We start from the raw sequence: 20000 nt of genomic DNA on the forward strand, positions 1-20000 counted from the left end.
AGGTGCTGTAAGCTTTTTGTCACTGCCTTGTGGAATTTCAACTCTTTGTCCGTTTTTTCCCAAAGGCTGAAATATGTGCCCTCGCTTGAAATAAGTAAGCAAGGTTAGTTTGTATTCATCCAACAATCTGTGCTAAATTATGGCTACAGTATATGCAATTTCTTCCCACTTTTGAGTGACACAAAGATGCTTATCTAAATGGTGGAAATGCAACAGCTGTTAATCAGGCTCACTTTGACTTTACATAGTGCACCAAGAGATAGTTTCTCGCTTACGGCCACACCGGCCTGAGTACGCCTGATCTCGTCCGATCTCGGAAGCTAAGCAGGGTCGGGCCTGCCTGGTAGTACTTGGATGGGAGACCGCCTGGGAATACCAGGTGCTGTAAGCTTTTTGTCACTGCCTTGTGGAATTTCAACTCTTTGTCCGTTTTTTCCCACAAGGCTGAAATATGTGCCCTCGCTTTGAAATAAGTAAGCAAGGTTAGTTTGTATTTCATCCAACAATCTGTGCTACAAATTATGGCTACAGTATATGCAATTTCATCCACTTTTTGAGATTGCCTTTCGCTTACGGCCACACCGGCCTGAGTACGCCTGATCTCGTCCGATCTCGGAAGCTAAGCAGGGTCGGGCTGGTTAGTACTTGGATGGGAGACCGCCTGGGAATACCAGGTGCTGTAAGCTTTTTGTCACTGCCTTGTGGAATTTCAACTCTTTGTCCGTTTTTTCCCACAAGGCTGAAATATGTGCCCTCGCTTTGAAATAAGTAAGCAAGGTTAGTTTGTATTTCATCCAACAATCTGTGCTACAAATTATGGCTACAGTATATGCAATTTCATCCACTTTTTGAGATTGCCTTTCGCTTACGGCCACACCGGCCTGAGTACGCCTGATCTCGTCCGATCTCGGAAGCTAAGCAGGGTCGGGCCTGGTTAGTACTTGGATGGGAGACCGCCTGGGAATACCAGGTGCTGTAAGCTTTTTGTCACTGCCTTGTGGAATTTCAACTCTTTGTCCGTTTTTTCCCACAAGGCTGAAATATGTGCCCTCGCTTTGAAATAAGTAAGCAAGGTTAGTTTGTATTTCATCCAACAATCTGTGCTACAAATTATGGCTACAGTATATGCAATTTCTTCCACTTTTGAGTGACACAAAGATGCTTATCTAAATGGTGGAAATGCAACAGCTGTTAATCAGGCTCACTTTGACTTTACATAGTGCACCAAGAGATAGTTCTCGCTTACGGCCACACCGGCCTGAGTACGCCTGATCTCGTCCGATCTCGGAAGCTAAGCAGGGTCGGGCCTGGTTAGTACTTGGATGGGAGACCGCCTGGGAATACCAGGTGCTGTAAGCTTTTTGTCACTGCCTTGTGGAATTTCAACTCTTTGTCCGTTTTTCCCACAAGGCTGAAATATGTGCCCTCGCTTTGAAATAAGTAAGCAAGGTTAGTTTGTATTTCATCCAACAATCTGTGCTACAAATTATGGCTACAGTATATGCAATTTCATCCACTTTTTGAGATTGCCTTTCGCTTACGGCCACACCGGCCTGAGTACGCCTGATCTCGTCCGATCTCGGAAGCTAAGCAGGGTCGGGCCTGGTTAGTACTTGGATGGGAGACCGCCTGGGAATACCAGGTGCTGTAAGCTTTTGTCACTGCCTTGTGGAATTTCAACTCTTTGTCCGTTTTTTCCCACAAGGCTGAAATATGTGCCCTCGCTTTGAAATAAGTAAGCAAGGTTAGTTTGTATTTCATCCAACAATCTGTGCTACAAATTATGGCTACAGTATATGCAATTTCATCCACTTTTTGAGATTGCCTTTCGCTTACGGCCACACCGGCCTGAGTACGCCTGATCTCGTCCGATCTCGGAAGCTAAGCAGGGTCGGGCCTGGTTAGTACTTGGATGGGAGACCGCCTGGGAATACCAGGTGCTGTAAGCTTTTTGTCACTGCCTTGTGGAATTTCAACTCTTTGTCCGTTTTTTCCCACAAGGCTGAAATATGTGCCCTCGCTTTGAAATAAGTAAGCAAGGTTAGTTTGTATTTCATCCAACAATCTGTGCTACAAATTATGGCTACAGTATATGCAATTTCTCCACTTTGAGTGACACAAAGATGCTATCTAAATGGTGGAAATGCAACAGCTGTTAATCAGGCTCACTTTGACTTTACATAGTGCACCAAGAGATAGTTTCTCGCTTACGGCCACACCGGCCTGAGTACGCCTGATCTCGTCCGATCTCGGAAGCTAAGCAGGGTCGGGCCTGGTTAGTACTTGGATGGGAGACCGCCTGGGAATACCAGGTGCTGTAAGCTTTTGTCACTGCCTTGTGGAATTTCAACTCTTTGTCCGTTTTTCCCACAAGGCTGAAATATGTGCCCTCGCTTTGAAATAAGTAAGCAAGGTTAGTTTGTATTTCATCCAACAATCTGTGCTACAAATTATGGCTACAGTATATGCAATTTCATCCACTTTTTGAGATTGCCTTTCGCTTACGGCCACACCGGCCTGAGTACGCCTGATCTCGTCCGATCTCGGAAGCTAAGCAGGGTCGGGCCTGGTTAGTACTTGGATGGGAGACCGCCTGGGAATACCAGGTGCTGTAAGCTTTTTGTCACTGCCTTGTGGAATTTCAACTCTTTGTCCGTTTTTTCCCACAAGGCTGAAATATGTGCCCTCGCTTTGAAATAAGTAAGCAAGGTTAGTTTGTATTTCATCCAACAATCTGTGCTACAAATTATGGCTACAGTATATGCAATTTCATCCACTTTTTGAGATTGCCTTTCGCTTACGGCCACACCGGCCTGAGTACGCCTGATCTCGTCCGATCTCGGAAGCTAAGCAGGGTCGGGCCTGGTTAGTACTTGGATGGGAGACCGCCTGGGAATACCAGGTGCTGTAAGCTTTTTGTCACTGCCTTGTGGAATTTCAACTCTTTGTCCGTTTTTTCCCACAAGGCTGAAATATGTGCCCTCGCTTTGAAATAAGTAAGCAAGGTTAGTTTGTATTTCATCCAACAATCTGTGCTACAAATTATGGCTACAGTATATGCAATTTCTTCCACTTTTGAGTGACACAAAGATGCTTATCTAAATGGTGGAAATGCAACAGCTGTTAATCAGGCTCACTTTGACTTTACATAGTGCACCAAGAGATAGTTTCTCGCTTACGGCCACACCGGCCTGAGTACGCCTGATCTCGTCCGATCTCGGAAGCTAAGCAGGGTCGGGCCTGGTTAGTACTTGGATGGGAGACCGCCTGGGAATACCAGGTGCTGTAAGCTTTTTGTCACTGCCTTGTGGAATTTCAACTCTTTGTCCGTTTTTTCCCACAAGGCTGAAATATGTGCCCTCGCTTTGAAATAAGTAAGCAAGGTTAGTTTGTATTTCATCCAACAATCTGTGCTACAAATTATGGCTACAGTATATGCAATTTCATCCACTTTTTGAGATTGCCTTTCGCTTACGGCCACACCGGCCTGAGTACGCCTGATCTCGTCCGATCTCGGAAGCTAAGCAGGGTCGGGCCTGGTTAGTACTTGGATGGGGAGACCGCCTGGGAATACCAGGTGCTGTAAGCTTTTTGTCACTGCCTTGTGGAATTTCAACTCTTTGTCCGTTTTTTCCCACAAGGCTGAAATATGTGCCCTCGCTTTGAAATAAGTAAGCAAGGTTAGTTTGTATTTCATCCAACAATCTGTGCTACAAATTATGGCTACAGTATATGCAATTTCATCCACTTTTGAGATTGCCTTCGCTTACGGCCACACCGGCCTGAGTACGCCTGATCTCGTCCGATCTCGGAAGCTAAGCAGGGTCGGGCCTGGTTAGTACTTGGATGGAGACCGCCTGGGAATACCAGGTGCTGTAAGCTTTTTGTCACTGCCTTGTGGAATTTCAACTCTTTGTCCGTTTTTTCCCACAAGGCTGAAATATGTGCCCTCGCTTTGAAATAAGTAAGCAAGGTTAGTTTGTATTTCATCCAACAATCTGTGCTACAAATTATGGCTACAGTATATGCAATTTCATCCACTTTTTGAGATTGCCTTTCGCTTACGGCCACACCGGCCTGAGTACGCCTGATCTCGTCCGATCTCGGAAGCTAAGCAGGGTCGGGCCTGGTTAGTACTTGGATGGGAGACCGCCTGGGAATACCAGGTGCTGTAAGCTTTTTGTCACTGCCTTGTGGAATTTCAACTCTTTGTCCGTTTTTTCCCACAAGGCTGAAATATGTGCCCTCGCTTTGAAATAAGTAAGCAAGGTTAGTTTGTATTTCATCCAACAATCTGTGCTACAAATTATGGCTACAGTATATGCAATTTCATCCACTTTTTGAGATTGCCTTTCGCTTACGGCCACACCGGCCTGAGTACGCCTGATCTCGTCCGATCTCGGAAGCTAAGCAGGGTCGGGCCTGGTTAGTACTTGGATGGGAGACCGCCTGGGAATACCAGGTGCTGTAAGCTTTTTGTCACTGCCTTGTGGAATTTCAACTCTTTGTCCGTTTTTTCCCACAAGGCTGAAATATGTGCCCTCGCTTTGAAATAAGTAAGCAAGGTTAGTTTGTATTTCATCCAACAATCTGTGCTACAAATTATGGCTACAGTATATGCAATTTCTTCCACTTTTGAGTGACACAAAGATGCTTATCTAAATGGTGGAAATGCAACAGCTGTTAATCAGGCTCACTTTGACTTTACATAGTGCACCAAGAGATAGTTTCTCGCTTACGGCCACACCGGCCTGAGTACGCCTGATCTCGTCCGATCTCGGAAGCTAAGCAGGGTCGGGCCTGGTTAGTACTTGGATGGGAGACCGCCTGGGAATACCAGGTGCTGTAAGCTTTTTGTCACTGCCTTGTGGAATTTCAACTCTTTGTCCGTTTTTTCCCACAAGGCTGAAATATGTGCCCTCGCTTTGAAATAAGTAAGCAAGGTTAGTTTGTATTTCATCCAACAATCTGTGCTACAAATTATGGCTACAGTATATGCAATTTCATCCACTTTTTGAGATTGCCTTTCGCTTACGGCCACACCGGCCTGAGTACGCCTGATCTCGTCCGATCTCGGAAGCTAAGCAGGGTCGGGCCTGGTTAGTACTTGGATGGGAGACCGCCTGGGAATACCAGGTGCTGTAAGCTTTTTGTCACTGCCTTGTGGAATTTCAACTCTTTGTCCGTTTTTTCCCACAAGGCTGAAATATGTGCCCTCGCTTTGAAATAAGTAAGCAAGGTTAGTTTGTATTTCATCCAACAATCTGTGCTACAAATTATGGCTACAGTATATGCAATTTCATCCACTTTTGAGATTGCCTTTCGCTTACGGCCACACCGGCCTGAGTACGCCTGATCTCGTCCGATCTCGGAAGCTAAGCAGGGTCGGGCCTGGTTAGTACTTGGATGGGAGACCGCCTGGGAATACCAGGTGCTGTAAGCTTTTTGTCACTGCCTTGTGGAATTTCAACTCTTTGTCCGTTTTTTCCCACAAGGCTGAAATATGTGCCCTCGCTTTGAAATAAGTAAGCAAGGTTAGTTTGTATTTCATCCAACAATCTGTGCTACAAATTATGGCTACAGTATATGCAATTTCTTCCACTTTTTGAGTGACACAAAGATGCTTATCTAAATGGTGCAACAGCTGTTAATCAGGCTCACTTTGACTTTACATAGTGCACCAAGAGATAGTTTCTCGCTTACGGCCACACCGGCCTGAGTACGCCTGATCTCGTCCGATCTCGGAAGCTAAGCAGGGTCGGGCCTGGTTAGTACTTGGATGGGAGACCGCCTGGGAATACCAGGTGCTGTAAGCTTTTTGTCACTGCCTTGTGGAATTTCAACTCTTTGTCCGTTTTTTCCCACAAGGCTGAAATATGTGCCCTCGCTTTGAAATAAGTAAGCAAGGTTAGTTTGTATTTCATCCAACAATCTGTGCTACAAATTATGGCTACAGTATATGCAATTTCATCCACTTTTTGAGATTGCCTTTCGCTTACGGCCACACCGGCCTGAGTACGCCTGATCTCGTCCGATCTCGGAAGCTAAGCAGGGTCGGGCCTGGTTAGTACTTGGATGGGAGACCGCCTGGGAATACCAGGTGCTGTAAGCTTTTTGTCACTGCCTTGTGGAATTTCAACTCTTTGTCCGTTTTTCCCACAAGGCTGAAATATGTGCCCTCGCTTTGAAATAAGTAAGCAAGGTTAGTTTGTATTTCATCCAACAATCTGTGCTACAAATTATGGCTACAGTATATGCAATTTCATCCACTTTTTGAGATTGCCTTTCGCTTACGGCCACACCGGCCTGAGTACGCCTGATCTCGTCCGATCTCGGAAGCTAAGCAGGGTCGGGCCTGGTTAGTACTTGGATGGGAGACCGCCTGGGAATACCAGGTGCTGTAAGCTTTTTGTCACTGCCTTGTGGAATTTCAACTCTTTGTCCGTTTTTTCCCACAAGGCTGAAATATGTGCCCTCGCTTTGAAATAAGTAAGCAAGGTTAGTTTGTATTTCATCCAACAATCTGTGCTACAAATTATGGCTACAGTATATGCAATTTCTTCCACTTTTTGAGTGACACAAAGATGCTTATCTAAATGGTGGAAATGCAACAGCTGTTAATCAGGCTCACTTTGACTTTACATAGTGCACCAAGAGATAGTTTCTCGCTTACGGCCACACCGGCCTGAGTACGCCTGATCTCGTCCGATCTCGGAAGCTAAGCAGGGTCGGGCCTGGTTAGTACTTGGATGGGAGACCGCCTGGGAATACCAGGTGCTGTAAGCTTTTTGTCACTGCCTTGTGGAATTTCAACTCTTTGTCCGTTTTTTCCCACAAGGCTGAAATATGTGCCCTCGCTTTGAAATAAGTAAGCAAGGTTAGTTTGTATTTCATCCAACAATCTGTGCTACAAATTATGGCTACAGTATATGCAATTTCATCCACTTTTTGAGATTGCCTTTCGCTTACGGCCACACCGGCCTGAGTACGCCTGATCTCGTCCGATCTCGGAAGCTAAGCAGGGTCGGGCCTGGTTAGTACTTGGATGGGAGACCGCCTGGGAATACCAGGTGCTGTAAGCTTTTTGTCACTGCCTTGTGGAATTTCAACTCTTTGTCCGTTTTTTCCCACAAGGCTGAAATATGTGCCCTCGCTTTGAAATAAGTAAGCAAGGTTAGTTTGTATTTCATCCAACAATCTGTGCTACAAATTATGGCTACAGTATATGCAATTTCATCCACTTTTTGAGATTGCCTTTCGCTTACGGCCACACCGGCCTGAGTACGCCTGATCTCGTCCGATCTCGGAAGCTAAGCAGGGTCGGGCCTGGTTAGTACTTGGATGGGAGACCGCCTGGGAATACCAGGTGCTGTAAGCTTTTTGTCACTGCCTTGTGGAATTTCAACTCTTTGTCCGTTTTTTCCCACAAGGCTGAAATATGTGCCCTCGCTTTGAAATAAGTAAGCAAGGTTAGTTTGTATTTCATCCAACAATCTGTGCTACAAATTATGGCTACAGTATATGCAATTTCTTCCACTTTTTGAGTGACACAAAGATGCTTATCTAAATGGTGGAAATGCAACAGCTGTTAATCAGGCTCACTTTGACTTTACATAGTGCACAAGAGATAGTTTCTCGCTTACGGCCACACCGGCCTGAGTACGCCTGATCTCGTCCGATCTCGGAAGCTAAGCAGGGTCGGGCCTGGTTAGTACTTGGATGGGAGACCGCCTGGGAATACCAGGTGCTGTAAGCTTTTTGTCACTGCCTTGTGGAATTTCAACTCTTTGTCCGTTTTTTCCCACAAGGCTGAAATATGTGCCCTCGCTTTGAAATAAGTAAGCAAGGTTAGTTTGTATTTCATCCAACAATCTGTGCTACAAATTATGGCTACAGTATATGCAATTTCATCCACTTTTTGAGATTGCCTTTCGCTTACGGCCACACCGGCCTGAGTACGCCTGATCTCGTCCGATCTCGGAAGCTAAGCAGGGTCGGGCCTGGTTAGTACTTGGATGGGAGACCGCCTGGGAATACCAGGTGCTGTAAGCTTTTTGTCACTGCCTTGTGGAATTTCAACTCTTTGTCCGTTTTTTCCCACAAGGCTGAAATATGTGCCCTCGCTTTGAAATAAGTAAGCAAGGTTAGTTTGTATTTCATCCAACAATCTGTGCTACAAATTATGGCTACAGTATATGCAATTTCATCCACTTTTTGAGATTGCCTTTCGCTTACGGCCACACCGGCCTGAGTACGCCTGATCTCGTCCGATCTCGGAAGCTAAGCAGGGTCGGGCCTGGTTAGTACTTGGATGGGAGACCGCCTGGGAATACCAGGTGCTGTAAGCTTTTTGTCACTGCCTTGTGGAATTTCAACTCTTTGTCCGTTTTTTCCCACAAGGCTGAAATATGTGCCCTCGCTTTGAAATAAGTAAGCAAGGTTAGTTTGTATTTCATCCAACAATCTGTGCTACAAATTATGGCTACAGTATATGCAATTTCATCCACTTTTTGAGATTGCCTTTCGCTTACGGCCACACCGGCCTGAGTACGCCTGATCTCGTCCGATCTCGGAAGCTAAGCAGGGTCGGGCCTGGTTAGTACTTGGATGGGAGACCGCCTGGGAATACCAGGTGCTGTAAGCTTTTTGTCACTGCCTTGTGGAATTTCAACTCTTTGTCCGTTTTTTCCCACAAGGCTGAAATATGTGCCCTCGCTTTGAAATAAGTAAGCAAGGTTAGTTTGTATTTCATCCAACAATCTGTGCTACAAATTATGGCTACAGTATATGCAATTTCATCCACTTTTTGAGATTGCCTTTCGCTTACGGCCACACCGGCCTGAGTACGCCTGATCTCGTCCGATCTCGGAAGCTAAGCAGGGTCGGGCCTGGTTAGTACTTGGATGGGAGACCGCCTGGGAATACCAGGTGCTGTAAGCTTTTTGTCACTGCCTTGTGGAATTTCAACTCTTTGTCCGTTTTTTCCCACAAGGCTGAAATATGTGCCCTCGCTTTGAAATAAGTAAGCAAGGTTAGTTTGTATTTCATCCAACAATCTGTGCTACAAATTATGGCTACAGTATATGCAATTTCATCCACTTTTTGAGATTGCCTTTCGCTTACGGCCACACCGGCCTGAGTACGCCTGATCTCGTCCGATCTCGGAAGCTAAGCAGGGTCGGGCCTGGTTAGTACTTGGATGGGAGACCGCCTGGGAATACCAGGTGCTGTAAGCTTTTTGTCACTGCCTTGTGGAATTTCAACTCTTTGTCCGTTTTTTCCCACAAGGCTGAAATATGTGCCCTCGCTTTGAAATAAGTAAGCAAGGTTAGTTTGTATTTCATCCAACAATCTGTGCTACAAATTATGGCTACAGTATATGCAATTTCATCCACTTTTTGAGATTGCCTTTCGCTTACGGCCACACCGGCCTGAGTACGCCTGATCTCGTCCGATCTCGGAAGCTAAGCAGGGTCGGGCCTGGTTAGTACTTGGATGGGAGACCGCCTGGGAATACCAGGTGCTGTAAGCTTTTTGTCACTGCCTTGTGGAATTTCAACTCTTTGTCCGTTTTTTCCCACAAGGCTGAAATATGTGCCCTCGCTTTGAAATAAGTAAGCAAGGTTAGTTTGTATTTCATCCAACAATCTGTGCTACAAATTATGGCTACAGTATATGCAATTTCATCCACTTTTTGAGATTGCCTTTCGCTTACGGCCACACCGGCCTGAGTACGCCTGATCTCGTCCGATCTCGGAAGCTAAGCAGGGTCGGGCCTGGTTAGTACTTGGATGGGAGACCGCCTGGGAATACCAGGTGCTGTAAGCTTTTTGTCACTGCCTTGTGGAATTTCAACTCTTTGTCCGTTTTTTCCCACAAGGCTGAAATATGTGCCCTCGCTTTGAAATAAGTAAGCAAGGTTAGTTTGTATTTCATCCAACAATCTGTGCTACAAATTATGGCTACAGTATATGCAATTTCATCCACTTTTTGAGATTGCCTTTCGCTTACGGCCACACCGGCCTGAGTACGCCTGATCTCGTCCGATCTCGGAAGCTAAGCAGGGTCGGGCCTGGTTAGTACTTGGATGGGAGACCGCCTGGGAATACCAGGTGCTGTAAGCTTTTTGTCACTGCCTTGTGGAATTTCAACTCTTTGTCCGTTTTTTCCCACAAGGCTGAAATATGTGCCCTCGCTTTGAAATAAGTAAGCAAGGTTAGTTTGTATTTCATCCAACAATCTGTGCTACAAATTATGGCTACAGTATATGCAATTTCTTCCACTTTTTGAGTGACACAAAGATGCTTATCTAAATGGTGGAAATGCAACAGCTGTTAATCAGGCTCACTTTGACTTTACATAGTGCACCAAGAGATAGTTTCTCGCTTACGGCCACACCGGCCTGAGTACGCCTGATCTCGTCCGATCTCGGAAGCTAAGCAGGGTCGGGCCTGGTTAGTACTTGGATGGGAGACCGCCTGGGAATACCAGGTGCTGTAAGCTTTTTGTCACTGCCTTGTGGAATTTCAACTCTTTGTCCGTTTTTTCCCACAAGGCTGAAATATGTGCCCTCGCTTTGAAATAAGTAAGCAAGGTTAGTTTGTATTTCATCCAACAATCTGTGCTACAAATTATGGCTACAGTATATGCAATTTCATCCACTTTTTGAGATTGCCTTTCGCTTACGGCCACACCGGCCTGAGTACGCCTGATCTCGTCCGATCTCGGAAGCTAAGCAGGGTCGGGCCTGGTTAGTACTTGGATGGGAGACCGCCTGGGAATACCAGGTGCTGTAAGCTTTTTGTCACTGCCTTGTGGAATTTCAACTCTTTGTCCGTTTTTTCCCACAAGGCTGAAATATGTGCCCTCGCTTTGAAATAAGTAAGCAAGGTTAGTTTGTATTTCATCCAACAATCTGTGCTACAAATTATGGCTACAGTATATGCAATTTCATCCACTTTTTGAGATTGCCTTTCGCTTACGGCCACACCGGCCTGAGTACGCCTGATCTCGTCCGATCTCGGAAGCTAAGCAGGGTCGGGCCTGGTTAGTACTTGGATGGGAGACCGCCTGGGAATACCAGGTGCTGTAAGCTTTTTGTCACTGCCTTGTGGAATTTCAACTCTTTGTCCGTTTTTTCCCACAAGGCTGAAATATGTGCCCTCGCTTTGAAATAAGTAAGCAAGGTTAGTTTGTATTTCATCCAACAATCTGTGCTACAAATTATGGCTACAGTATATGCAATTTCATCCACTTTTTGAGATTGCCTTTCGCTTACGGCCACACCGGCCTGAGTACGCCTGATCTCGTCCGATCTCGGAAGCTAAGCAGGGTCGGGCCTGGTTAGTACTTGGATGGGAGACCGCCTGGGAATACCAGGTGCTGTAAGCTTTTTGTCACTGCCTTGTGGAATTTCAACTCTTTGTCCGTTTTTTCCCACAAGGCTGAAATATGTGCCCTCGCTTTGAAATAAGTAAGCAAGGTTAGTTTGTATTTCATCCAACAATCTGTGCTACAAATTATGGCTACAGTATATGCAATTTCATCCACTTTTTGAGATTGCCTTTCGCTTACGGCCACACCGGCCTGAGTACGCCTGATCTCGTCCGATCTCGGAAGCTAAGCAGGGTCGGGCCTGGTTAGTACTTGGATGGGAGACCGCCTGGGAATACCAGGTGCTGTAAGCTTTTTGTCACTGCCTTGTGGAATTTCAACTCTTTGTCCGTTTTTTCCCACAAGGCTGAAATATGTGCCCTCGCTTTGAAATAAGTAAGCAAGGTTAGTTTGTATTTCATCCAACAATCTGTGCTACAAATTATGGCTACAGTATATGCAATTTCATCCACTTTTTGAGATTGCCTTTCGCTTACGGCCACACCGGCCTGAGTACGCCTGATCTCGTCCGATCTCGGAAGCTAAGCAGGGTCGGGCCTGGTTAGTACTTGGATGGGAGACCGCCTGGGAATACCAGGTGCTGTAAGCTTTTTGTCACTGCCTTGTGGAATTTCAACTCTTTGTCCGTTTTTTCCCACAAGGCTGAAATATGTGCCCTCGCTTTGAAATAAGTAAGCAAGGTTAGTTTGTATTTCATCCAACAATCTGTGCTACAAATTATGGCTACAGTATATGCAATTTCTTCCACTTTTTGAGTGACACAAAGATGCTTATCTAAATGGTGGAAATGCAACAGCTGTTAATCAGGCTCACTTTGACTTTACATAGTGCACAAGAGATAGTTTCTCGCTTACGGCCACACCCTGAGTACGCCTGATCTCGTCCGATCTCGGAAGCTAAGCAGGGTCGGGCCTGGTTAGTACTTGGATGGGAGACCGCCTGGGAATACCAGGTGCTGTAAGCTTTTTGTCACTGCCTTGTGGAATTTCAACTCTTTGTCCGTTTTTTCCCACAAGGCTGAAATATGTGCCCTCGCTTTGAAATAAGTAAGCAAGGTTAGTTTGTATTTCATCCAACAATCTGTGCTACAAATTATGGCTACAGTATATGCAATTTCATCCACTTTTTGAGATTGCCTTTCGCTTACGGCCACACCGGCCTGAGTACGCCTGATCTCGTCCGATCTCGGAAGCTAAGCAGGGTCGGGCCTGGTTAGTACTTGGATGGGAGACCGCCTGGGAATACCAGGTGCTGTAAGCTTTTTGTCACTGCCTTGTGGAATTTCAACTCTTTGTCCGTTTTTTCCCACAAGGCTGAAATATGTGCCCTCGCTTTGAAATAAGTAAGCAAGGTTAGTTTGTATTTCATCCAACAATCTGTGCTACAAATTATGGCTACAGTATATGCAATTTCATCCACTTTTTGAGATTGCCTTTCGCTTACGGCCACACCGGCCTGAGTACGCCTGATCTCGTCCGATCTCGGAAGCTAAGCAGGGTCGGGCCTGGTTAGTACTTGGATGGGAGACCGCCTGGGAATACCAGGTGCTGTAAGCTTTTTGTCACTGCCTTGTGGAATTTCAACTCTTTGTCCGTTTTTTCCCACAAGGCTGAAATATGTGCCCTCGCTTTGAAATAAGTAAGCAAGGTTAGTTTGTATTTCATCCAACAATCTGTGCTACAAATTATGGCTACAGTATATGCAATTTCATCCACTTTTTGAGATTGCCTTTCGCTTACGGCCACACCGGCCTGAGTACGCCTGATCTCGTCCGATCTCGGAAGCTAAGCAGGGTCGGGCCTGGTTAGTACTTGGATGGGAGACCGCCTGGGAATACCAGGTGCTGTAAGCTTTTTGTCACTGCCTTGTGGAATTTCAACTCTTTGTCCGTTTTTTCCCACAAGGCTGAAATATGTGCCCTCGCTTTGAAATAAGTAAGCAAGGTTAGTTTGTATTTCATCCAACAATCTGTGCTACAAATTATGGCTACAGTATATGCAATTTCATCCACTTTTTGAGATTGCCTTTCGCTTACGGCCACACCGGCCTGAGTACGCCTGATCTCGTCCGATCTCGGAAGCTAAGCAGGGTCGGGCCTGGTTAGTACTTGGATGGGAGACCGCCTGGGAATACCAGGTGCTGTAAGCTTTTTGTCACTGCCTTGTGGAATTTCAACTCTTTGTCCGTTTTTTCCCACAAGGCTGAAATATGTGCCCTCGCTTTGAAATAAGTAAGCAAGGTTAGTTTGTATTTCATCCAACAATCTGTGCTACAAATTATGGCTACAGTATATGCAATTTCATCCACTTTTTGAGATTGCCTTTCGCTTACGGCCACACCGGCCTGAGTACGCCTGATCTCGTCCGATCTCGGAAGCTAAGCAGGGTCGGGCCTGGTTAGTACTTGGATGGGAGACCGCCTGGGAATACCAGGTGCTGTAAGCTTTTTGTCACTGCCTTGTGGAATTTCAACTCTTTGTCCGTTTTTTCCCACAAGGCTGAAATATGTGCCCTCGCTTTGAAATAAGTAAGCAAGGTTAGTTTGTATTTCATCCAACAATCTGTGCTACAAATTATGGCTACAGTATATGCAATTTCTTCCACTTTTGAGTGACACAAAGATGCTTATCTAAATGGTGGAAATGCAACAGCTGTTAATCAGGCTCACTTTGACTTTACATAGTGCACCAAGAGATAGTTTCTCGCTTACGGCCACACCGGCCTGAGTACGCCTGATCTCGTCCGATCTCGGAAGCTAAGCAGGGTCGGGCCTGGTTAGTACTTGGATGGGAGACCGCCTGGGAATACCAGGTGCTGTAAGCTTTTTGTCACTGCCTTGTGGAATTTCAACTCTTTGTCCGTTTTTTCCCACAAGGCTGAAATATGTGCCCTCGCTTTGAAATAAGTAAGCAAGGTTAGTTTGTATTTCATCCAACAATCTGTGCTACAAATTATGGCTACAGTATATGCAATTTCATCCACTTTTTGAGATTGCCTTTCGCTTACGGCCACACCGGCCTGAGTACGCCTGATCTCGTCCGATCTCGGAAGCTAAGCAGGGTCGGGCCTGGTTAGTACTTGGATGGGAGACCGCCTGGGAATACCAGGTGCTGTAAGCTTTTTGTCACTGCCTTGTGGAATTTCAACTCTTTGTCCGTTTTTTCCCACAAGGCTGAAATATGTGCCCTCGCTTTGAAATAAGTAAGCAAGGTTAGTTTGTATTTCATCCAACAATCTGTGCTACAAATTATGGCTACAGTATATGCAATTTCATCCACTTTTTGAGATTGCCTTTCGCTTACGGCCACACCGGCCTGAGTACGCCTGATCTCGTCCGATCTCGGAAGCTAAGCAGGGTCGGGCCCTGGTTAGTACTTGATGGGAGACCGCCTGGGAATACCAGGTGCTGTAAGCTTTTTGTCACTGCCTTGTGGAATTTCAACTCTTTGTCCGTTTTTTCCCACAAGGCTGAATATGTGCCCTCGCTTTGAAATAAGTAAGCAAGGTTAGTTTGTATTTCATCCAACAATCTGTGCTACAAATTATGGCTACAGTATATGCAATTTCTTCCACTTTTTGAGTGACACAAAGATGCTTATCTAAATGGTGGAAATGCAACAGCTGTTAATCAGGCTCACTTTGACTTTACATAGTGCACCAAGAGATAGTTTCTCGCTTACGGCCACACCGGCCTGAGTACGCCTGATCTCGTCCGATCTCGGAAGCTAAGCAGGGTCGGGCCTGGTTAGTACTTGGATGGGAGACCGCCTGGGAATACCAGGTGCTGTAAGCTTTTTGTCACTGCCTTGTGGAATTTCAACTCTTTGTCCGTTTTTTCCCACAAGGCTGAAATATGTGGCCCTCGCTTTGAAATAAGTAAGCAAGGTTAGTTTGTATTTCATCCAACAATCTGTGCTACAAATTATGGCTTACAGTATATGCAATTTCATCCACTTTTTGAGATTGCCTTTCGCTTACGGCCACACCGGCCTGAGTACGCCTGATCTCGTCCGATCTCGGAAGCTAAGCAGGGTCGGGCCTGGTTAGTACTTGGATGGGAGACCGCCTGGGAATACCAGGTGCTGTAAGCTTTTTGTCACTGCCTTGTGGAATTTCAACTCTTTGTCCGTTTTTTTCCCACAAGGCTGAAATATGTGCCCTCGCTTTGAAATAAGTAAGCAAGGTAGTTTGTATTTCATCCAACAATCTGTGCTACAAATTATGGCTACAGTATATGCAATTTCATCCACTTTTTTGAGATTGCCTTTCGCTTACGGCCACACCGGCCTGAGTACGCCTGATCTCGTCCGATCTCGGAAGCTAAGCAGGGTCGGGCCTGGGTTAGTACTTGGATGGGAGACCGCCTGGGAATACCAGGTGCTGTAAGCTTTTTGTCACTGCCTTGTGGAATTTCAACTCTTTGTCCGTTTTTTTCCCACAAGGCTGAAATATGTGCCCTCGCTTTGAAATAAGTAAGCAAGGTTAGTTTGTATTTCATCCAACAATCTGTGCTACAAATTATGGCTACAGTATATGCAATTTCATCACTTTTTGAGATTGCCTTTTGCTTACGGCCACACCGGCCTGAGTACGCCTGATCTCGTCCGATCTCGGAAGCTAAGCAGGGTCGGGCCTGGTTAGTACTTGGATGGGAGACCGCCTGGGAATACCAGGTGCTGTAAGCTTTTTGTCACTGCCTTGTGGAATTTCAACTCTTTGTCCGTTTTTTCCCACAAGGCTGAAATATGTGCCCTCGCTTTGAAATAAGTAAGCAAGGTTAGTTTGTATTTCATCCAACAATCTGTGCTACAAATTATGGCTACAGTATATGCAATTTCTTCCACTTTTTGAGTGACACAAAGATGCTTATCTAAATGTGGAAATGCAACAGCTGTTAATCAGGCTCACTTTGACTTTACATAGTGCACCAAGAGATAGTTTCTCGCTTACGGCCACACCGGCCTGAGTACGCCTGATCTCGTCCGATCTCGGAAGCTAAGCAGGGTCGGGCCTGGTTAGTACTTGGATGGGAGACCGCCTGGGAATACCAGGTGCTGTAAGCTTTTTGTCACTGCCTTGTGGAATTTCAACTCTTTGTCCGTTTTTTTCCCACAAGGCTGAAATATGTGCCCTCGCTTTGAAATAAGTAAGCAAGGTTAGTTTGTATTTCATCCAACAATCTGTGCTACAAATTATGGCTACAGTATATGCAATTTCATCCACTTTTTGAGATTGCCTTTCGCTTACGGCCACACCGGCCTGAGTACGCCTGATCTCGTCCGATCTCGGAAGCTAAGCAGGGTCGGGCCTGGTTAGTACTTGGATGGGAGACCGCCTGGGAATACCAGGTGCTGTAAGCTTTTTGTCACTGCCTTGTGGAATTTCAACTCTTTGTCCGTTTTTTCCCACAAGGCTGAAATATGTGCCCTCGCTTTGAAATAAGTAAGCAAGGTTAGTTTGTATTTCATCCAACAATCTGTGCTACAAATTATGGCTACAGTATATGCAATTTCATCCACTTTTTGAGATTGCCTTTCGCTTACGGCCACACCGGCCTGAGTACGCCTGATCTCGTCCGATCTCGGAAGCTAAGCAGGGTCGGGCCTGGTTAGTACTTGGATGGGAGACCGCCTGGGAATACCAGGTGCTGTAAGCTTTTTGTCACTGCCTTGTGGAATTTCAACTCTTTGTCCGTTTTTTCCCACAAGGCTGAAATATGTGCCCTCGCTTTGAAATAAGTAAGCAAGGTTAGTTTGTATTTCATCCAACAATCTGTGCTACAAATTATGGCTACAGTATATGCAATTTCATCCACTTTTTGAGATTGCTTTTCGCTTACGGCCACACCGGCCTGAGTACGCCTGATCTCGTCCGATCTCGGAAGCTAAGCAGGGTCGGGCCTGGTTAGTACTTGGATGGGAGACCGCCTGGGAATACCAGGTGCTGTAAGCTTTTTGTCACTGCCTTGTGGAATTTCAACTCTTTGTCCGTTTTTTCCCACAAGGCTGAAATATGTGCCCTCGCTTTGAAATAAGTAAGCAAGGTTAGTTTGTATTTCATCCAACAATCTGTGCTACAAATTATGGCTACAGTATATGCAATTTCATCCACTTTTTGAGATTGCCTTTCGCTTACGGCCACACCGGCCTGAGTACGCCTGATCTCGTCCGATCTCGGAAGCTAAGCAGGGTCGGGCCTGGTTAGTACTTGGATGGGAGACCGCCTGGGAATACCAGGTGCTGTAAGCTTTTTGTCACTGCCTTGTGGAATTTCAACTCTTTGTCCGTTTTTTTCCCACAAGGCTGAAATATGTGCCCTCGCTTTGAAATAAGTAAGCAAGGTTAGTTTGTATTTCATCCAACAATCTGTGCTACAAATTATGGCTACAGTATATGCAATTTCATCCACTTTTTGAGATTGCCTTTCGCTTACGGCCACACCGGCCTGAGTACGCCTGATCTCGTCCGATCTCGGAAGCTAAGCAGGGTCGGGCCTGGTTAGTACTTGGATGGGAGACCGCCTGGGAATACCAGGTGCTGTAAGCTTTTTGTCACTGCCTTGTGGAATTTCAACTCTTTGTCCGTTTTTTCCCACAAGGCTGAAATATGTGCCCTCGCTTTGAAATAAGTAAGCAAGGTTAGTTTGTATTTCATCCAACAATCTGTGCTACAAATTATGGCTACAGTATATGCAATTTCTTCCACTTTTTGAGTGACACAAAGATGCTTATCTAAATGGTGGAAATGCAACAGCTGTTAATCAGGCTCACTTTGACTTTACATAGTGCACCAAGAGATAGTTTCTCGCTTACGGCCACACCGGCCTGAGTACGCCTGATCTCGTCCGATCTCGGAAGCTAAGCAGGGTCGGGCCTGGTTAGTACTTGGATGGGAGACCGCCTGGGAATACCAGGTGCTGTAAGCTTTTTGTCACTGCCTTGTGGAATTTCAACTCTTTGTCCGTTTTTTCCCACAAGGCTGAAATATGTGCCCTCGCTTTGAAATAAGTAAGCAAGGTTAGTTTGTATTTCATCCAACAATCTGTGCTACAAATTATGGCTACAGTATATGCAATTTCATCCACTTTTTGAGATTGCCTTTCGCTTACGGCCACACCGGCCTGAGTACGCCTGATCTCGTCCGATCTCGGAAGCTAAGCAGGGTCGGGCCTGGTTAGTACTTGGATGGGAGACCGCCTGGGAATACCAGGTGCTGTAAGCTTTTTGTCACTGCCTTGTGGAATTTCAACTCTTTGTCCGTTTTTTCCCACAAGGCTGAAATATGTGCCCTCGCTTTGAAATAAGTAAGCAAGGTTAGTTTGTATTTCATCCAACAATCTGTGCTACAAATTATGGCTACAGTATATGCAATTTCATCCACTTTTTGAGATTGCCTTTCGCTTACGGCCACACCGGCCTGAGTACGCCTGATCTCGTCCGATCTCGGAAGCTAAGCAGGGTCGGGCCTGGTTAGTACTTGGATGGGAGACCGCCTGGGAATACCAGGTGCTGTAAGCTTTTTGTCACTGCCTTGTGGAATTTCAACTCTTTGTCCGTTTTTTCCCACAAGGCTGAAATATGTGCCCTCGCTTTGAAATAAGTAAGCAAGGTTAGTTTGTATTTCATCCAACAATCTGTGCTACAAATTATGGCTACAGTATATGCAATTTCATCCACTTTTTGAGTGACACAAAGATGCTTATCTAAATGGTGGAAATGCAACAGCTGTTAATCAGGCTCACTTTGACTTTACATAGTGCACCAAGAGATAGTTTCTCGCTTACGGCCACACCGGCCTGAGTACGCCTGATCTCGTCCGATCTCGGAAGCTAAGCAGGGTCGGGCCTGGTTAGTACTTGGATGGGAGACCGCCTGGGAATACCAGGTGCTGTAAGCTTTTTGTCACTGCCTTGTGGAATTTCAACTCTTTGTCCGTTTTTTCCCACAAGGCTGAAATATGTGCCCTCGCTTTGAAATAAGTAAGCAAGGTTAGTTTGTATTTCATCCAACAATCTGTGCTACAAATTATGGCTACAGTATATGCAATTTCATCCACTTTTTGAGATTGCCTTTCGCTTACGGCCACACCGGCCTGAGTACGCCTGATCCCGTCCGATCTCGGAAGCTAAGCAGGGTCGGGCCTGGTTAGTACTTGGATGGGAGACCGCCTGGGAATACCAGGTGCTGTAAGCTTTTTGTCACTGCCTTGTGGAATTTCAACTCTTTGTCCGTTTTTTCCCACAAGGCTGAAATATGTGCCCTCGCTTTGAAATAAGTAAGCAAGGTTAGTTTGTATTTCATCCAACAATCTGTGCTACAAATTATGGCTACAGTATATGCAATTTCATCCACTTTTTGAGATTGCCTTTCGCTTACGGCCACACTGGCCTGAGTACGCCTGATCCCGTCCGATCTCGGAAGCTAAGCAGGGTCGGGCCTGGTTAGTACTTGGATGGGAGACCGCCTGGGAATACCAGGTGCTGTAAGCTTTTTGTCACTGCCTTGTGGAATTTCAACTCTTTGTCCGTTTTTTCCCACAAGGCTGAAATATGTGCCCTCGCTTTGAAATAAGTAAGCAAGGTTAGTTTGTATTTCATCCAACAATCTGT

General features: G+C 45.8%; 60 non-coding genes and 3 pseudogenes across 60 annotated transcripts; all 63 read left to right on the top strand.

Moving 5' to 3' along the window:
- The first annotated feature begins 269 nt into the window (after positions 1 to 269).
- On the top strand, positions 270 to 391 carry LOC118963937 (annotated as a pseudogene).
- A 177-nt stretch (positions 392 to 568) lies between these two features.
- Positions 569 to 686, top strand: LOC118963934. Its single transcript, XR_005050999.1, has one exon. It is a non-coding gene; the product is annotated as a 5S ribosomal RNA (ribosomal RNA).
- Positions 687 to 863: 177 nt separating this feature from the next.
- On the top strand, positions 864 to 982 carry LOC118963942. Its single transcript, XR_005051004.1, has one exon. It is a non-coding gene; the product is annotated as a 5S ribosomal RNA (ribosomal RNA).
- Positions 983 to 1240: 258 nt separating this feature from the next.
- On the top strand, positions 1241 to 1359 carry LOC118963953. Its single transcript, XR_005051015.1, has one exon. It is a non-coding gene; the product is annotated as a 5S ribosomal RNA (ribosomal RNA).
- Positions 1360 to 1535: 176 nt separating this feature from the next.
- Positions 1536 to 1654, top strand: LOC118963964. Its single transcript, XR_005051026.1, has one exon. It is a non-coding gene; the product is annotated as a 5S ribosomal RNA (ribosomal RNA).
- A 176-nt stretch (positions 1655 to 1830) lies between these two features.
- Positions 1831 to 1949, top strand: LOC118963975. The gene has a single exon (XR_005051037.1). It is a non-coding gene; the product is annotated as a 5S ribosomal RNA (ribosomal RNA).
- A 256-nt stretch (positions 1950 to 2205) lies between these two features.
- On the top strand, positions 2206 to 2324 carry LOC118963872. The gene has a single exon (XR_005050937.1). It is a non-coding gene; the product is annotated as a 5S ribosomal RNA (ribosomal RNA).
- Positions 2325 to 2499: 175 nt separating this feature from the next.
- Positions 2500 to 2618, top strand: LOC118963883. The gene has a single exon (XR_005050948.1). It is a non-coding gene; the product is annotated as a 5S ribosomal RNA (ribosomal RNA).
- Positions 2619 to 2795: 177 nt separating this feature from the next.
- LOC118963894 lies at positions 2796 to 2914 on the top strand. Its single transcript, XR_005050959.1, has one exon. It is a non-coding gene; the product is annotated as a 5S ribosomal RNA (ribosomal RNA).
- A 259-nt stretch (positions 2915 to 3173) lies between these two features.
- Positions 3174 to 3292, top strand: LOC118963905. The gene has a single exon (XR_005050970.1). It is a non-coding gene; the product is annotated as a 5S ribosomal RNA (ribosomal RNA).
- A 177-nt stretch (positions 3293 to 3469) lies between these two features.
- On the top strand, positions 3470 to 3589 carry LOC118963932. The gene has a single exon (XR_005050997.1). It is a non-coding gene; the product is annotated as a 5S ribosomal RNA (ribosomal RNA).
- Positions 3590 to 3764: 175 nt separating this feature from the next.
- On the top strand, positions 3765 to 3882 carry LOC118963933. Its single transcript, XR_005050998.1, has one exon. It is a non-coding gene; the product is annotated as a 5S ribosomal RNA (ribosomal RNA).
- A 177-nt stretch (positions 3883 to 4059) lies between these two features.
- Positions 4060 to 4178, top strand: LOC118963916. The gene has a single exon (XR_005050981.1). It is a non-coding gene; the product is annotated as a 5S ribosomal RNA (ribosomal RNA).
- A 177-nt stretch (positions 4179 to 4355) lies between these two features.
- LOC118963927 lies at positions 4356 to 4474 on the top strand. Its single transcript, XR_005050992.1, has one exon. It is a non-coding gene; the product is annotated as a 5S ribosomal RNA (ribosomal RNA).
- A 259-nt stretch (positions 4475 to 4733) lies between these two features.
- Positions 4734 to 4852, top strand: LOC118963938. Its single transcript, XR_005051000.1, has one exon. It is a non-coding gene; the product is annotated as a 5S ribosomal RNA (ribosomal RNA).
- A 177-nt stretch (positions 4853 to 5029) lies between these two features.
- LOC118963939 lies at positions 5030 to 5148 on the top strand. The gene has a single exon (XR_005051001.1). It is a non-coding gene; the product is annotated as a 5S ribosomal RNA (ribosomal RNA).
- A 176-nt stretch (positions 5149 to 5324) lies between these two features.
- LOC118963940 lies at positions 5325 to 5443 on the top strand. The gene has a single exon (XR_005051002.1). It is a non-coding gene; the product is annotated as a 5S ribosomal RNA (ribosomal RNA).
- Positions 5444 to 5697: 254 nt separating this feature from the next.
- On the top strand, positions 5698 to 5816 carry LOC118963941. Its single transcript, XR_005051003.1, has one exon. It is a non-coding gene; the product is annotated as a 5S ribosomal RNA (ribosomal RNA).
- A 177-nt stretch (positions 5817 to 5993) lies between these two features.
- Positions 5994 to 6112, top strand: LOC118963943. The gene has a single exon (XR_005051005.1). It is a non-coding gene; the product is annotated as a 5S ribosomal RNA (ribosomal RNA).
- A 176-nt stretch (positions 6113 to 6288) lies between these two features.
- Positions 6289 to 6407, top strand: LOC118963944. Its single transcript, XR_005051006.1, has one exon. It is a non-coding gene; the product is annotated as a 5S ribosomal RNA (ribosomal RNA).
- A 260-nt stretch (positions 6408 to 6667) lies between these two features.
- On the top strand, positions 6668 to 6786 carry LOC118963945. The gene has a single exon (XR_005051007.1). It is a non-coding gene; the product is annotated as a 5S ribosomal RNA (ribosomal RNA).
- Positions 6787 to 6963: 177 nt separating this feature from the next.
- On the top strand, positions 6964 to 7082 carry LOC118963946. Its single transcript, XR_005051008.1, has one exon. It is a non-coding gene; the product is annotated as a 5S ribosomal RNA (ribosomal RNA).
- A 177-nt stretch (positions 7083 to 7259) lies between these two features.
- On the top strand, positions 7260 to 7378 carry LOC118963947. The gene has a single exon (XR_005051009.1). It is a non-coding gene; the product is annotated as a 5S ribosomal RNA (ribosomal RNA).
- Positions 7379 to 7637: 259 nt separating this feature from the next.
- LOC118963948 lies at positions 7638 to 7756 on the top strand. Its single transcript, XR_005051010.1, has one exon. It is a non-coding gene; the product is annotated as a 5S ribosomal RNA (ribosomal RNA).
- A 177-nt stretch (positions 7757 to 7933) lies between these two features.
- On the top strand, positions 7934 to 8052 carry LOC118963949. The gene has a single exon (XR_005051011.1). It is a non-coding gene; the product is annotated as a 5S ribosomal RNA (ribosomal RNA).
- A 177-nt stretch (positions 8053 to 8229) lies between these two features.
- On the top strand, positions 8230 to 8348 carry LOC118963950. Its single transcript, XR_005051012.1, has one exon. It is a non-coding gene; the product is annotated as a 5S ribosomal RNA (ribosomal RNA).
- A 177-nt stretch (positions 8349 to 8525) lies between these two features.
- Positions 8526 to 8644, top strand: LOC118963951. Its single transcript, XR_005051013.1, has one exon. It is a non-coding gene; the product is annotated as a 5S ribosomal RNA (ribosomal RNA).
- A 177-nt stretch (positions 8645 to 8821) lies between these two features.
- LOC118963952 lies at positions 8822 to 8940 on the top strand. Its single transcript, XR_005051014.1, has one exon. It is a non-coding gene; the product is annotated as a 5S ribosomal RNA (ribosomal RNA).
- A 177-nt stretch (positions 8941 to 9117) lies between these two features.
- LOC118963954 lies at positions 9118 to 9236 on the top strand. The gene has a single exon (XR_005051016.1). It is a non-coding gene; the product is annotated as a 5S ribosomal RNA (ribosomal RNA).
- A 177-nt stretch (positions 9237 to 9413) lies between these two features.
- LOC118963955 lies at positions 9414 to 9532 on the top strand. Its single transcript, XR_005051017.1, has one exon. It is a non-coding gene; the product is annotated as a 5S ribosomal RNA (ribosomal RNA).
- A 177-nt stretch (positions 9533 to 9709) lies between these two features.
- Positions 9710 to 9828, top strand: LOC118963956. Its single transcript, XR_005051018.1, has one exon. It is a non-coding gene; the product is annotated as a 5S ribosomal RNA (ribosomal RNA).
- A 177-nt stretch (positions 9829 to 10005) lies between these two features.
- Positions 10006 to 10124, top strand: LOC118963957. The gene has a single exon (XR_005051019.1). It is a non-coding gene; the product is annotated as a 5S ribosomal RNA (ribosomal RNA).
- Positions 10125 to 10384: 260 nt separating this feature from the next.
- LOC118963958 lies at positions 10385 to 10503 on the top strand. The gene has a single exon (XR_005051020.1). It is a non-coding gene; the product is annotated as a 5S ribosomal RNA (ribosomal RNA).
- A 177-nt stretch (positions 10504 to 10680) lies between these two features.
- On the top strand, positions 10681 to 10799 carry LOC118963959. The gene has a single exon (XR_005051021.1). It is a non-coding gene; the product is annotated as a 5S ribosomal RNA (ribosomal RNA).
- Positions 10800 to 10976: 177 nt separating this feature from the next.
- LOC118963960 lies at positions 10977 to 11095 on the top strand. The gene has a single exon (XR_005051022.1). It is a non-coding gene; the product is annotated as a 5S ribosomal RNA (ribosomal RNA).
- A 177-nt stretch (positions 11096 to 11272) lies between these two features.
- On the top strand, positions 11273 to 11391 carry LOC118963961. Its single transcript, XR_005051023.1, has one exon. It is a non-coding gene; the product is annotated as a 5S ribosomal RNA (ribosomal RNA).
- Positions 11392 to 11568: 177 nt separating this feature from the next.
- On the top strand, positions 11569 to 11687 carry LOC118963962. Its single transcript, XR_005051024.1, has one exon. It is a non-coding gene; the product is annotated as a 5S ribosomal RNA (ribosomal RNA).
- A 177-nt stretch (positions 11688 to 11864) lies between these two features.
- Positions 11865 to 11983, top strand: LOC118963963. The gene has a single exon (XR_005051025.1). It is a non-coding gene; the product is annotated as a 5S ribosomal RNA (ribosomal RNA).
- Positions 11984 to 12242: 259 nt separating this feature from the next.
- LOC118963935 lies at positions 12243 to 12358 on the top strand (annotated as a pseudogene).
- A 177-nt stretch (positions 12359 to 12535) lies between these two features.
- On the top strand, positions 12536 to 12654 carry LOC118963965. Its single transcript, XR_005051027.1, has one exon. It is a non-coding gene; the product is annotated as a 5S ribosomal RNA (ribosomal RNA).
- A 177-nt stretch (positions 12655 to 12831) lies between these two features.
- Positions 12832 to 12950, top strand: LOC118963966. Its single transcript, XR_005051028.1, has one exon. It is a non-coding gene; the product is annotated as a 5S ribosomal RNA (ribosomal RNA).
- Positions 12951 to 13127: 177 nt separating this feature from the next.
- LOC118963967 lies at positions 13128 to 13246 on the top strand. The gene has a single exon (XR_005051029.1). It is a non-coding gene; the product is annotated as a 5S ribosomal RNA (ribosomal RNA).
- Positions 13247 to 13423: 177 nt separating this feature from the next.
- Positions 13424 to 13542, top strand: LOC118963968. Its single transcript, XR_005051030.1, has one exon. It is a non-coding gene; the product is annotated as a 5S ribosomal RNA (ribosomal RNA).
- A 177-nt stretch (positions 13543 to 13719) lies between these two features.
- Positions 13720 to 13838, top strand: LOC118963969. Its single transcript, XR_005051031.1, has one exon. It is a non-coding gene; the product is annotated as a 5S ribosomal RNA (ribosomal RNA).
- Positions 13839 to 14097: 259 nt separating this feature from the next.
- Positions 14098 to 14216, top strand: LOC118963970. Its single transcript, XR_005051032.1, has one exon. It is a non-coding gene; the product is annotated as a 5S ribosomal RNA (ribosomal RNA).
- A 177-nt stretch (positions 14217 to 14393) lies between these two features.
- On the top strand, positions 14394 to 14512 carry LOC118963971. Its single transcript, XR_005051033.1, has one exon. It is a non-coding gene; the product is annotated as a 5S ribosomal RNA (ribosomal RNA).
- Positions 14513 to 14689: 177 nt separating this feature from the next.
- Positions 14690 to 14808, top strand: LOC118963936 (annotated as a pseudogene).
- A 259-nt stretch (positions 14809 to 15067) lies between these two features.
- LOC118963972 lies at positions 15068 to 15186 on the top strand. Its single transcript, XR_005051034.1, has one exon. It is a non-coding gene; the product is annotated as a 5S ribosomal RNA (ribosomal RNA).
- Positions 15187 to 15365: 179 nt separating this feature from the next.
- LOC118963973 lies at positions 15366 to 15484 on the top strand. The gene has a single exon (XR_005051035.1). It is a non-coding gene; the product is annotated as a 5S ribosomal RNA (ribosomal RNA).
- Positions 15485 to 15662: 178 nt separating this feature from the next.
- Positions 15663 to 15782, top strand: LOC118963928. Its single transcript, XR_005050993.1, has one exon. It is a non-coding gene; the product is annotated as a 5S ribosomal RNA (ribosomal RNA).
- A 177-nt stretch (positions 15783 to 15959) lies between these two features.
- On the top strand, positions 15960 to 16078 carry LOC118963974. Its single transcript, XR_005051036.1, has one exon. It is a non-coding gene; the product is annotated as a 5S ribosomal RNA (ribosomal RNA).
- Positions 16079 to 16337: 259 nt separating this feature from the next.
- On the top strand, positions 16338 to 16456 carry LOC118963976. The gene has a single exon (XR_005051038.1). It is a non-coding gene; the product is annotated as a 5S ribosomal RNA (ribosomal RNA).
- A 178-nt stretch (positions 16457 to 16634) lies between these two features.
- LOC118963977 lies at positions 16635 to 16753 on the top strand. The gene has a single exon (XR_005051039.1). It is a non-coding gene; the product is annotated as a 5S ribosomal RNA (ribosomal RNA).
- A 177-nt stretch (positions 16754 to 16930) lies between these two features.
- Positions 16931 to 17049, top strand: LOC118963978. Its single transcript, XR_005051040.1, has one exon. It is a non-coding gene; the product is annotated as a 5S ribosomal RNA (ribosomal RNA).
- Positions 17050 to 17226: 177 nt separating this feature from the next.
- On the top strand, positions 17227 to 17345 carry LOC118963979. The gene has a single exon (XR_005051041.1). It is a non-coding gene; the product is annotated as a 5S ribosomal RNA (ribosomal RNA).
- A 177-nt stretch (positions 17346 to 17522) lies between these two features.
- Positions 17523 to 17641, top strand: LOC118963980. The gene has a single exon (XR_005051042.1). It is a non-coding gene; the product is annotated as a 5S ribosomal RNA (ribosomal RNA).
- A 178-nt stretch (positions 17642 to 17819) lies between these two features.
- On the top strand, positions 17820 to 17938 carry LOC118963867. The gene has a single exon (XR_005050932.1). It is a non-coding gene; the product is annotated as a 5S ribosomal RNA (ribosomal RNA).
- Positions 17939 to 18198: 260 nt separating this feature from the next.
- Positions 18199 to 18317, top strand: LOC118963868. The gene has a single exon (XR_005050933.1). It is a non-coding gene; the product is annotated as a 5S ribosomal RNA (ribosomal RNA).
- A 177-nt stretch (positions 18318 to 18494) lies between these two features.
- LOC118963869 lies at positions 18495 to 18613 on the top strand. Its single transcript, XR_005050934.1, has one exon. It is a non-coding gene; the product is annotated as a 5S ribosomal RNA (ribosomal RNA).
- A 177-nt stretch (positions 18614 to 18790) lies between these two features.
- On the top strand, positions 18791 to 18909 carry LOC118963870. The gene has a single exon (XR_005050935.1). It is a non-coding gene; the product is annotated as a 5S ribosomal RNA (ribosomal RNA).
- Positions 18910 to 19169: 260 nt separating this feature from the next.
- LOC118963871 lies at positions 19170 to 19288 on the top strand. Its single transcript, XR_005050936.1, has one exon. It is a non-coding gene; the product is annotated as a 5S ribosomal RNA (ribosomal RNA).
- A 177-nt stretch (positions 19289 to 19465) lies between these two features.
- On the top strand, positions 19466 to 19584 carry LOC118963866. The gene has a single exon (XR_005050931.1). It is a non-coding gene; the product is annotated as a 5S ribosomal RNA (ribosomal RNA).
- A 177-nt stretch (positions 19585 to 19761) lies between these two features.
- On the top strand, positions 19762 to 19880 carry LOC118963911. The gene has a single exon (XR_005050976.1). It is a non-coding gene; the product is annotated as a 5S ribosomal RNA (ribosomal RNA).
- Positions 19881 to 20000: the final 120 nt, after the last annotated feature.

The sequence above is a fragment of the Oncorhynchus mykiss genome, unplaced genomic scaffold (assembly GCF_013265735.2).
Source record: "Oncorhynchus mykiss isolate Arlee unplaced genomic scaffold, USDA_OmykA_1.1 un_scaffold_869, whole genome shotgun sequence".
Classification (NCBI taxonomy): Eukaryota; Metazoa; Chordata; class Actinopteri; order Salmoniformes; family Salmonidae; genus Oncorhynchus; species Oncorhynchus mykiss.